This window comes from Bombus terrestris, chromosome 7 (genome assembly GCF_910591885.1).
Source record: "Bombus terrestris chromosome 7, iyBomTerr1.2, whole genome shotgun sequence".
NCBI lineage: Eukaryota > Metazoa > Arthropoda > Insecta > Hymenoptera > Apidae > Bombus > Bombus terrestris.
The window spans coordinates 295,685-308,827 of NC_063275.1; the positions used below are offsets into that span (position 1 = coordinate 295,685).

The 13,143-nt window shown below is 32.4% G+C and overlaps 1 long non-coding RNA gene across 1 annotated transcript in view; it reads left to right on the forward strand.

Moving 5' to 3' along the window:
- LOC100642354 overlaps window positions 1-13,143 on the forward strand; it is a 241,003-nt gene that overhangs the window by 146,179 nt on the left and 81,681 nt on the right. The window lies entirely within an intron of this gene.

The window sequence follows — 13,143 nt, forward strand, 5'->3', positions numbered from 1 at the left end:
GACTATGGTGACGAGGACATTCACGACGAGAACAAGTGTCTAATTAATCTGGAACGATCACGAGGACTACTTTTAATTCAAAGTCCTTTGTTTCGATGGGAAGGAAACGCGACCGTTGTCCTAGTGAATAATGCTGCCATTACGGCTGGCATTGCGGCATGCGGAGCTAGTCGCGTTTAATAATGTTATGCCGAAGATGCGCTTCAGTATCAATAATAGCGCGTGTGCTCCTTCCAGTACGGAGAAATATAGTTGGCATATTAATTATTAAATGCCACCTCGATGTGATTGCCGGCTGTCGACAACAGGGATTTCACATTCTGACAGCCATAATTAACGGGCAAAATAAGTGGTGACGAAAGGAATTTCATAACAGTGTTACGTCGAAGCGAGTCTATTTGAAATATTTATCGAACGTGGACTGTCATCCTTTTCGAAATACCGACCGATCGGGAATACATTTTTCCAAAAATATGACAACAATTTTATCACGGCCAGACAGACCCTCGCTTTAACGAAGTAGAATTTTAAATGATTATAACTGTATAACTTTATAACTGTCCTAGTTGCACGTGTATCGTGTTTTATAATTGTCTTACTTTTGTAGAAAAAAGATACTAATTGGAGATGACAAGAAAAAGACATGCTACGTAGATAAAAATGGAAAGGATCTGTTAGGTTCGGTCGAACGTATGATTGTTAAGATAAATAATATTTTAGAATCTCTAATATTTTAATGAATTTCGGTATTGTAATATTACGATAATCAAAAGTTTTCTAAATTCTGAAAAATACATGTTCAGCCTCGAAATCAAATGAAAGGAAAACTTTGGTTAAGCGAGATTAATTAATAACATACTCAATTTTAAATTTAATGTAAAACTGCGTGTGAAAAATATGGGATTTGACTTATCGTGCTTTTCCTCTATAATCTTCAATTATAACTCTGACGTTTTATCATCTAACTAGAAAGTTTTTAATTTATATATTATATTATAAATAAAGATTAATAATTAAATATTAAAATTTTCTTTAGCAGACACTTATGAATTTAATATTCGAATGTAACCTGGAATTCGATACAAATTAAGCTTAACTTTAATACTCAAGATAAAGTAAAAAATAAAATTGTTTTATTATATTCAGAACAAAATCATATAATCTTGACTATTTATATTAAATTAAAATATAAAATTTATATATCAGGAATTATTTTGCCAACTAAATCGCCTAATTTTTTCCAACACTCCTAGCTATATATATTATTATGTTCCTATTGGATAAATCATAAACGATAAGGTGATTGTGGTGTAGAACTCTCGGATTTTCATTTCCAGATCCAATAATTGCAAAAGATCGACGATATAATAACATCGATTGCTTACCAAAAATCACGGTAAAATTTTTATAAACAATCGAGAATGGTAATGTTTTTTATTAACTTATTTATGACTAGAGTGTAAATCAACATACTGCCACTAGTTGATCGCCGAGAAAATGAAGAAAAAGTATGTTGAGGTTTATTTGCTAAATACAAGCTACGGAACATATAGAAGACAAAGGGAAGTGTTGTGAAGTGAAGTACAACGAAGTGTGTTGTTTCCTTACGTGTGTTTTGTCTTTTATATTTACTCTACCCACTCTTACATTTAGACAAAACTTTGTGGTAGCTGCTTATCATTGTACTGTGTTTTAAAAAATTGTTCGAAGCAAGATACACGCGTGTATTTGGATTGTTCGAAAAGTTTCTAGCGAATTTTGCATAATATATTTCTATAGAATTAGAATTTCATTAAATTACTTATGCATCGGTTTTTTCATGATGACTTTCTTCCATTTATCGAATATCTTTATGGTCGCTTTTCTGGAGGTATTTTTGTTTGTTTGCAATTGATCGTTTCGTTTAGTTTTATCGCGTTACAAAATATTCTATTCCTTGTCATTAAAAAAACTGTTGACTAAATTTTGAGCTCCATCGTTAAAAAAATTTCTCTTTTTATCAAGCGATCTTTGGTTTTTCTCTTTAATTGCTGTTTTTAATATCAAACTAGAATGATCTGCTCAAATTTAACATTTTGATATTTCACAGAAATTTGTAATAAATAATGATCCTCCAACTTTGAAAACGTTGCGGTTTTTCCAAACAATCCAATAATTTAAAGAATTTCTACAAGTTTATACGAGTATTACGTTTCTGTAGAAAATTAAACTTTCTCATTTTCCCAAATAACATTTGATCATTTAGACATTTATTTTCATTAAGTATAAAATAATTTGTTAACAGCTTTTCCCAAAAATTGCGTACTATCTATAACATTCGCACCTAATAAAACAACAATATAACAACTCATGCATGAATGAATTGCGTTGGTTGGATAAATTCTATTGTTAGAATTAATTGTATGCAGTTACAAGATGTAAACAGATCTGATATGTATATAGAATTTGAACAGTGTGAGGTGGATGTCGATTAATTTTAATTTCATATTCGAATGGTTCTAAATTAAAACAAATTTATTCTTAATTGCAAGAAGTTGCTAGAGATAGAATTTGTATTAAGCCTTCATAACAGAAGACGAAGATTTTAAGATTTTATGATGTAAATGCGTTATGGAAAAAACTGTAGTATTTTTAGAAAGTAAGACACAATGAAAACAGAATTATTATTTATCTTATTAAGTTGTCGCAGTCTAGTCACACTAAAATTCTAAGATTTAAACTACTATATTATTTACTATTATCATATTTTAAATTTGATTTAAGATGTTTCAAATTTCATTAAACGAAAAATATTGTAGGATTTTGTTTATTAATCGATAGATCTATTTAGAATGGTATAAACAGGAAACGATGGTTATTTAACGTGAACTAAATACAGTAATGTGCTATAACACTCTCCCTTCTCAACTCACATTGACTGTTGATTCGTCTTTTTCCCTTAACCCTTTAACCTACGATTTACATTCGAGAATTTACGTTTGATTCGATCATCTACTACGGGCTGTGCCCGTAATATTTACGTTTGGTCCGATCATCGTACAAAAGGCTATGTCCGTAGTTGTAGGCTAAGGGGTTAAGTCACGTAGGCCTTTTGTCCGCATAACTATTCGACTGCAGGACCGAAGACACATTGATGGGCCTGTCGGCACTTGGGCTTTCTCGCAACATCGTTTATGATTCATCCGATATTTCTTAGGCGATCTGTCCACGATACTACGATATAATCTTTCATGCAATTTATTTTCTTATCTTCCTATACGGTTTAATATTTAAGTTTCTATATCGCATATTATTAAATTATTATCTATGTCCGATATCGAGCGAAATTATTGTATTTCAGTTTGTTATGAAATTTTAAAATTTCAGATAAAATTGTCGATAGCTATTATTTGTGTATTTTTAAAGCTCTTATTGGTCGGAGTAAATTTTTATTTGATCCATTAAAATAGTGGAAATACCAACGGCTGGGATAAGATGTGATTAATTTCTATGGATAATGTTTGAGAAACAAAGCATAAGAATAGTAGTGGCGTGAAGCATCGATAAAAGCCAACTAAACGGACATTCCTGCAACATTTCACACGTAAAAATAACTCAAATAGTTAAAAATTGTTAGAAATTGTAGAATCTCTGGAAAGGTTACATTTAAGATATAAGATTCAATAACAAAAAGAACAAATATACGATATTTATTATATTATGTAGGCATTAGTATAATAATAATAATAATAATAATAATAATAATATAATACAGTTCAGTAAACTTCAATAATATTTTGCTGTATAAGAAAATACAAATTTTGTCAAAATTCATGAGCGATATTTATAACAGAAATTAGTACATTACTGTATTTAAATTTGAATAAAAATTCTTATAACATTTTAGGTACGTTTATGAATGAAAATAAGCAACAGAATTAAATTTTTTAATATCTATCGTAAAAATATAATTCCTTAAATAATTTAATCACTTCTATAAAGCGATATAAATTTAAGAAAAATATTAAAACGAAAAAAAAATTGTATATACAGCAGATCATCCTTTTTGCCTCAATTTTTTATTAGATACGTTTGTTTGAAGCAGATGTGTTTTATTCATTTCTATTTTATTTTACATGGCTATTAATAACATGTTATTATTGAAATTTTAGTTAACAAGACAAAATATACTTCGTTTAATGAAATTCTTTCCTTGCCAGTAAAATTTTTTAAAAATATTTTTTGCGATAGAACGTGAAGTACATTGATTTTGGGATTCTATTTTACCTGTTGCTGTTACAATATGCGATCGAAGTAATTCAGCTTTCGGAAAATAAATGAATTTTTTATTGTACTATTAAATTCAAAAACCATGTTGAGAAACTTGATTTAGATTACATTCATTAAATCAACATAAATCACACTAATTTATATCTTCCATACCAGTCACATTTCCTATTTATTCCTTATTTTGAATCCTAAAAATTACATATAGTTATTGAATTCTACTAAATTTAAAGCATATCATTGAATATTGTATATAGTATTATGTGTATGAATTCTATAGAATTTAATTTTTAGTATAAAATAATGCTGCATGGCAATCCTTTTATTTTTAAGGTAGAGTAAAATCTGAATTAAATGTTCAAACCTATTATAATATTCTCTTTCATATTTTTTGTGTGTGTGTGTGTGTGTGTGTGTGTGTGTAAATATATATATATATATATATATATATATATATATATATATTTCTCTCTTTCTCTCTTTCGTCTGTATAAATATATTTAAAAATTAAAATTATTCTCCATTCGTCGTTATTTATTTAATTAATTTGAGCTTGGAATAATCTCTCGTTCGCAAGAACGAGACTTGCAGACTTAGTTTTCTCTTAATTTGGTAAAACCACTCTGAACTCGAAAACTAGTTATGCGTAATTAAATATTCTGTAGCATTCATTTAACAGATAGAAGTTTCACATCACAAGACACGTCTCGTCTGCGGAATGTCTGCTCGGGATTGCGCTTGAAAGGTCGGGGATCGTAAATCACGTCATTCACGGGTCTAAGAGCTGGACACGTGTCATATCTTGAGCCAGAGAGGACTTTATCATACCCTTGCCATATATTCGATACGAGATGCAAATCTAAGCCAAGGAATTCAGATAAAAGACTGTACGTGAATAGAATCTCATCGAGTCGATGATGCTGCAGGGATGAAATTCTATGGATTATGAGAAAAATTGTATCCAGTGCGATATTGTTCTGAAAATCAATTCGTCTAGTAATGCAAAAAATATTTGACTCCTTTATTTCTTTTATGAATTTCAATATATTCATTTGTATCTTTCTTGTTAATTTGCCTATGTTATAAAAAATATTATATGAGATAAAAGACGTAATTTGTTGGTGTGTATAAGAAGAAAAACATTTAGAGGGAAGGCGTGAAAATGTGTGAAACGCATCTTTCAAGCAATTGTGTTTCTTCTAAACAATGAACTCTATGAAAAATCTATTTTATGGCGTTTATTATATAGCTATCGATGAATAGAAAGAAATTTTCTTTTCTTTGTTCTCAACAAAATAATGGAGCGTTGCACATTTCTCAGAACCGATGTGACGTAGACCACAAAAGCAAGAATTTTTATTTTCCACGTGCTACAGAAGTACAATGGGAAGTTTCGATCGGTTGAAAATATTTGTTTCTAAAAAACATTTCTGCAGCCAAACTTTGTTCCAAAAGTACAATGTTTTCTTCGATCGCTCCAGTATCTTCGTAAGAATGTATAGAATGTTAGCGATTGAAAAGGGAACGACTCGTTAGATTTAACGATATAAAAAAGAAAAGAAAATAGGTGATACATCCATAAAGTATTCTACAAAATCAATTAGATAATTGATATTCAAACTACCAATGTTTGTGAAATATTCAGTTTGATAAATTACCATTACTCTTATATTACTGTTAGTATATTATATTATACGAATACATGGTCTAAATCTAAATCTAAAAACCAAATAAAGATATATAGTGCTGCTAATATAAATTCAATGGACGGGAAAATTCGAGAAACGTAACTTATAGTATGCCACTCTGTTGTGTGGTTTTTACACGGTAGAAATTTTATTTGAGAAAAAGATATTTGGTATGCATGAATGGAAACGTACACTCGAGTAACCGGACTGCTCCTCTATTAGGTGCTCGATGAACAGTAGCGGCAACCGTTCCTGGTCCGACAATATGCGCTGCTTGCTTCTTCTTTGGTCAGTGATCGATACCGACGATTGGTCGGACGCAACCGATGCCAATCTATGAAATGCATCTGATCGCGCGTAATTTATCAGCAGCTGGCTATTTGTTATGTTTATACGGCGACAGGGAAATTAATCGGTCCAATTGAGGTTCGTGCTGGCAAACGGCCGCGATTCGAATCGAATGGAATCGCGAGCGGACGCGACTCTCGCGATAATTCTATGTGTACTTTACGCGTCGAGATTTACTTTCGCGCGTTCACGCGACTCGTGTTTGTCCACGAGAAATAGAAATCGTTCGTGAATTTGCTCTCGTTGCTCGTTCGCTATTCATTCAACGTCGATGAAAAACCCGCGTGGAACGATTTTTCGTCGTGTTTCCCTCACTTCGCTTGCCGTTCTCGTTTTTTGGATCCATTTTCCTTCCAATTTTTCCCCTTCTGAATTTTCTTCTAAGTGATAAGGGGAATACGATGGATAGCTTGAATTATGGAATATATTATACACGATAAGATGGATTGCTTGAATTATGAAAAGTAGTCGTTTTGTTAGGATTATAATAACGTGGTGAAGCGTTACGTTACTTGGGAAATTTGCAATGAATTTCCAAGGCAGATCAAAGACTGTGTTAGAAAATGGATCTTTAACCGTTTTTGTCAATTATAAAAAAAGGGTAAAGAATAACGCATTTTATGTTTTTTAGAGGAGACAATGTTTTATTGTCTCCTTTAGAGGAGACAATGTTAATGTAATTTATATTATAAATTTTTATTAAGGTTTGGATATTTGAGAGTTATATAATATCGTGTACAATAACTCTAGCTAAAATAAACACAATTCTTTTGTTGCCTTCGAAATCTATGATTTGCACGACTCTTTGTATTAAAAATTTGCAATTTAGAGTATCATAATAATATGAAACTGTTTAATTCGATTTAATTTAAAAAGATCTCGTAAGTTTAGTAAAAATTTCCTCGATGATTACAGTCTTTTTTGCAAATGAAGTTTCTTTATACGTGTCATCTTCATTTTAAGAATATCTTACTACGATTGCATAGTTTTAAATATTTTTAATTCTAATGTATTAGGTTGTCCGAAAAGCGTCTTTCTTTCACAGACACGTCTTTTACAACGACGCATCTTTATACAAACATGAAACCTAATCTGTCGAACGTTGTGATCTTTATTTTGATAGAACAAAATGGATTATACGTAATTCGGTAAAATAATATAAAACGAAAAATGTCGTGCTTCCATTATTTCCTTGTAAAACGAAAGAAACTTTTCGGACGACTTAATAATTACGTGTTTATTTCTACAAGAAAATTTTACTCTAGAACTAAGTTTCTTTTCCGCGGTAGATTACAAATCTAACTTTTATATACAACTACATTCTTTAATAGAGCCAAAGTGGATTTTTACTTAGCTTATCGAGAGGTTTAAATTGATTTTTTCATTCTCGAAATTAGCAACAAAAGTTCAATTTTTCCGAAACAGCTTTTCATCCACAAATTCACGTGACGTAGGAACAAAGAACGATATTTTCTCCCTTTTATTTTTTTTGCTACAATACACTAGTTTGTCAGCTGTTTCAGGCAGGTGTGAACATAGCCCTGTTTTTGCCCTCAGTTATTTCCACACCATTTCAGTAGTTTTGTTTTATTCCTCTTGGTGATGTTTCTGAGCAAAACATGTTGCAACTAAATTTTTTATCGATTGAAAATCGTATTGAAACTTCCTAGACGCTCGTATTTAATTGACAAAATTAAATAAATTCGTGAATTAAATTTTATTCTATTTAACTTCATCGTGTTAGATATAATTTAATTTATAATGCATGCATACATATAGTCACAATGAATTTTATCATTTTTCATGTGAAAATGCATTACGATCATCATTGAAATACAAGAATAATATTATGTAGTAAGAGTAATCCAATATTTTACGTGTTTCGAAACACGTAAAAACAGTACGAAGCTTTTATTTAAATCTGCTATAATTTTTTAATCTTCATGTTACTATCTCATACTCGTTTCAACAAATGAGAAGGTTGTTAACTTTAAAAAAAATGTTGCAAAATATTGAAACGAGATATTATGTATGTTGACAAAATCCCTTTCTTATTTTTCTGAAACTTCAGGAAAAAATAAAAATAAAAATGTAAAAAACGTTTAACAATGAGAAGATATGGGAAAATGTTCCATTGCTATTTTCAATTCAAACTGATAAAATATCCTGCTTTGCAAATAAAAGCAATGAAACATTAATAATTCATACGTGTCAGATTATACTGATAACAATGAAATATTTGTCAAACGATAGTCGAACATTTTGGAACTTAAAATCAATAATATCGCGATTTATTTGTTTTGTTTCATAAAATTATTGAGAAAACAAGGAAAGTTATTAGTAATTTTCTTATTACTGTTTTCGCTCTTCGTTATTAATTTTTCGATATTAAAATCAAAGCTTTTAGAAGTAAATATTGGGATTCGTTATAATCTTAATGATCTTCGCGAGCTTTAGTTACGTGCAAGCATGTCTCCAAAGTGTACTTGACTCAGAGAGTGCAAAGAAACTTAATACAGAAAAGAAATCACGAAACCGATAGATCGCCGGTGATCCCGATATCTCCCAGGCAATCCGTCCACGATACTACACTACATTCCTATATTAATATATATTCATATTATTCATTAATATGTACTTTGTATATTTGTCTAGGTGTCCGTTGACGATAAATCCTGACTATGAGTATGCTATCTCTTATTCTACGAATGCTTGGTGTAGATGTTCCTGACAACTGACCATTCTCAATGATCAAACGAGTCTGACTCTCTCGGCGATACTAATCCCAATGATGTAATATGCATTATATAAATAAAAAATATAAAAATATGCATGCTGATTCGTTTTCACCGAACCGAAGAAGATCCAATCAGCATGCTCGTTATATAGCACTTATATCTTTCCATGTGCAAACATGAGACCACGAAACGATTAAGCGAGGGTTGTGGAAATTCTTCCTCCGCTTCTTAGCATCGTTAATGACTCTTCTTAATGAAATGGTCGCGTTTATGGCACGCTCGGCTATTAAGAGCAGAGGATAGATATAAAAAATAAAAAGGATCGTTACGATCATCGCAAAGAATCGTTTTGAATGTTGAGGTCCCGGCTGGAAAATAGCCTCCTATCTTTCAATACTGCGTACATTGCTACGTTTTTGTTCTTGCGGAATAGACATCGCATTTTTAAATCTGTTATTGTTTTCTAGTTACGTACGTAAACACGATATTGCTTGTGAAAAGAGCTAAATATTTGTACCTATTTATACGCTCGTAATTCTAAATTAATCTTCATATTTCCGTGCATTTCATGCTACGAAAATTCTCATTTGCCTATGAAGCGTTTCAAAGCACATAACGCACCGCCATTCCAAATAGAGAAAGCGCGTTTCATTTCATCGAGCGTATCGTGGAATAGAATTCAGCAAGACGAAGTCATCGTTGAACCCGGAAGCCGGGTTTTACCGAGATATCGGAATTCAAGAGTTGCCCTAAACGCTAGAAAATATATCCGCTACCGGCAGAATTTTCTCTCAAATGCTTGTACCGTTGACTGTTGCTCTTTTGGTTGCTCGACCCGCGCCTCTTGGCCCCTTTTCAATAACGAACGATAAAAGACTCGGATAGACACGAAAGGGAGAAACGCTGGCAAACGATGCGACTAACCCGTCCGTGCGCCATTTACGGACCGCTCTGGCACAAAATAACACCAGTCTCAAAGCATTATTTGACATAACAATGCTGATTGTGGAAAGCATGCTATACTGTGTAAGATGTTGGCCCTAAAAACATCAAGGATAGCTCGAGCATTAGGAGCAAAGCTGTTCTCTTGTTGTTGTCCCGTTTTGCGGTATATTTAAAAGAGATTTTCTTATTCAAACGTTTCTTGATAAGTAGAATTTAGTTTTGGTGAATGTTTAAGAATTCTTTCTGAATTATTGCGAAGGTTTTTGTGGGAATTGTGGGCGATAGAAGAAGACACGAATAATATGATGAAAATATACTAAGTGAAACTATAGGGATTAAACAAAAGCGTTATACGATATTTAATATCGTAAAAAATATTATATATATCCGGTTTATTTAGTTTTTCACGAACATCTGAGGATTATGCTTCGGCAGAAGAAGATACGTGTTTAGTAAGTATGTATCATGAGATCCTTAGGGGTAGATTCAAAATCTTCCTTCGACGAATGATATATGGTGAAAGTATCTGAACATTTATAAAAAACTTTTGTGTATATCATGTGTTATACGAAAGGATTTTCTTATTCAAATGAATTTCTTGATCAACTGAAGTTAGTTTTCGTGAATGTATAAAAATACTTTCTGAATTATTGCAGGGATTCGTTATAGAAGTTAAGTACGCAATATGAAAAGAAGAAAGAATATGACGATCAAACGTTAAACATCATCGATCAAGCATCGATACATTGATTGGCGATCAAACACGTCACTCAAAAACATATGATCTAATTTATGTAATACAGATTCATATAATTAATCGCATGGCTGTGTAATAAAATAATGAATGCATTTCTGGTGTCAGCTACAGAAAATACATCCGACACTTTTCATAAAATAAAGATATTAATAATTACGTCACGTATAATGATGATGTTTAACGTAATAAATTCAATTATTAAAAACTGCTTTATATAAGTTATTTTGATATTCTTTAACATCTCTATAATGAATTTAGTCATAGTAAGTACATACTACGTATACATATACGTACATGTTGAGTACAAATCAGAGATGATTTGTCAATTTGTTGGCAATTTTATATCATTCTTTATCAGATGAAAATTTACTCCAACGCCTGTTATACGTGTCTTTTGAAAACGTAGTTCTTAAAAGACTTCTTTTATAATGCATTTGATGCTACCACATGATAACCAAATAACAAACAACGGAATAATCCAGAAATCGAAAGTAATAGTTGTTTTAAACATTTTTTGGAGAAATGTCAATCTGTAAACATTAATTTTCATCTAAATGGAAGCCAATTGTCATAAATCTCAAAGAAATTTCTCAAAAAAATAAATGATTAAAATATACTAATTTTTTTTACTTGTTTTGATCACGAATAATCAGTATGAATGATTAAAAATATTTTTACTACCAGTAATCAATAACTATGACAGAAACTTAATTGTGGTTACCAGCAACCATTACTCATGGCGGAAATTTAGTTTCGGTTACCGGTAACCAATATAAATGACCAGAATTTTTTTGGTTACCAGTAACCATTATCAATGGCCCGAATTTTATTTTGTTTGTCGATTAGCGTTACGGAAGGAGACAAATTTTTTCGACTACCATTGACCGATATTGACATACTGCAACAGAAACAAATATTTGTTTAAATCTTTAAAAGTAATAGACATTCTGTTCGATAACGAAAATTCGGATATGCAGTAGAAGGTTCAGTTCTTAGAGTATACACGTATAAAAATTCTCCTATTCACATACCAGGTATGTAAATATGAAACCGGAATTTTAGTATAGAAAATTTATTGTATGAAAATGATTAAAAATATTTTATTCGAAGTATTGCCCATCGCTAGCTATACATTTTCCCCACCTGTCTGGCAATTGGTGGATGCCATGCCAAAAAAACTGTCGCTCTTTTGAGGCAAACCAGTCATCGAGCCATTTTCGTACATTTTCGTAAGAAGTGAAATGCTGGTCAGAAAGTGCGTGTCCCATCGATGCAAATAAATAGTAATCGGACGGAGCCAAGTCTGGTGAGTAAGCCGCGTGCGAAAGTATTTCCCAACTGAACGCTTCGATCGTTTCCTTGACCGGTTTTGCTGTATGCGATCGTGCATTATCATGAAGCTTGATTCTTGATTCTCTAAGCAAGCAAAGCTTGATTCAAATCGATCATTTGTTGTCGGTAGCGCTCAGTATTAACGGTTTCGGCAGGTTTTAACAGCTCATAATAGATCACACCCTTCTGATCCCACCAAACACAGAGCATCGTCTTCCGTCCATAGCGATTTGGTCTTGTAGTCGATGTCGATGATTCGCTTGGAGCTACTCATGATCTTTCACGCTTAGGATTCTCAAAATATATCCACTTTTCATCGCCAGTCACAATTCGGTGGAGAAATGACTTTCTTTTGTATCTGGCGAGCAGCATTTCGCAAGTGGTTTTTCGGTTTTCCTGCTGTCTGTCATTCGGTTCATGTGGAACCCATTTTCCCACCTTCTCGATCTTTCCCATGGCTTTCAAACGTATGGAGACGGCTTCTCGTGTCACGTTTAATCGATAAGCGAGTTGTTGTTGCGTTTGAGCGTCATCCTCATCCAACGATGCTTGCAATTCGCTGTCTTGAAACTTTTTCGGTCGTCTTCCACGTTCTTCGTTCCTCGCGTCAAAATTGCCACTTCTGAATTTTTTAAACCACTCGAAGCACTGTGATTTACCAAGTGCATGCACACCGTAAGCTTCGACAAGCATTCGATGCGATTCTGCAACAGTTTTCTTCAAATGGTAACAGAAAATCAATGCTGCCCGCAAATCGTAGTTTCCAGGCACAAAATTCGACATGTATTGTTCTGAGTCGAGAATGTTTGTGAGATGTCAACAAAGACTTTTGGCGTCAATGACGCAGTTTAGTGATAACTACATTATCAGCTAGGACCATCTATAGGCAAATTCCGGTTTCATATTTGCAGACCTGATACATACATTAAATTTCAGAACAGGGCTTATATGGAGCAAGTATTTGTTACAGTTATATTTGTTCCGTATACTAATCTCGTGTTTGCCTAAAATATACAGGGTGGTTGGTAACTGGTGGTACAAGCGAAAAGGGGGCGATTCTACGCGAAAA